Source organism: Lupinus angustifolius, chromosome LG03 (assembly GCF_001865875.1).
Source record: "Lupinus angustifolius cultivar Tanjil chromosome LG03, LupAngTanjil_v1.0, whole genome shotgun sequence".
NCBI lineage: Eukaryota > Viridiplantae > Streptophyta > Magnoliopsida > Fabales > Fabaceae > Lupinus > Lupinus angustifolius.
In genome coordinates this window covers 22060177-22060436 of record NC_032011.1, presented here as the reverse complement: position 1 = coordinate 22060436, position 260 = coordinate 22060177, and positions in this window count along the sequence as shown.

Genomic DNA, 260 nt, shown 5'->3' with positions numbered 1-260 from the left:
CAAGTGCAAGTTAAAATGAAGGGAGAAAGCCTTTATTTATAACATGAGATTTTTTCCATGTTCCTCATTTCTCCAATGTGGGACTTGTGAGCTTTTTTTTCTTTTCAAAATTTTTCTATGTGGGACTTGAGAGTTGTTTTTTTCAAAACTCTTCTATGTGGGACTTGGGTGTTTTTTATATTTCACACCCAAAAGTTCCCACTCATGGTTTTCAACTCACCATGTTCCAACAATCCCCCACTTGAAATTAAAAAAACGAT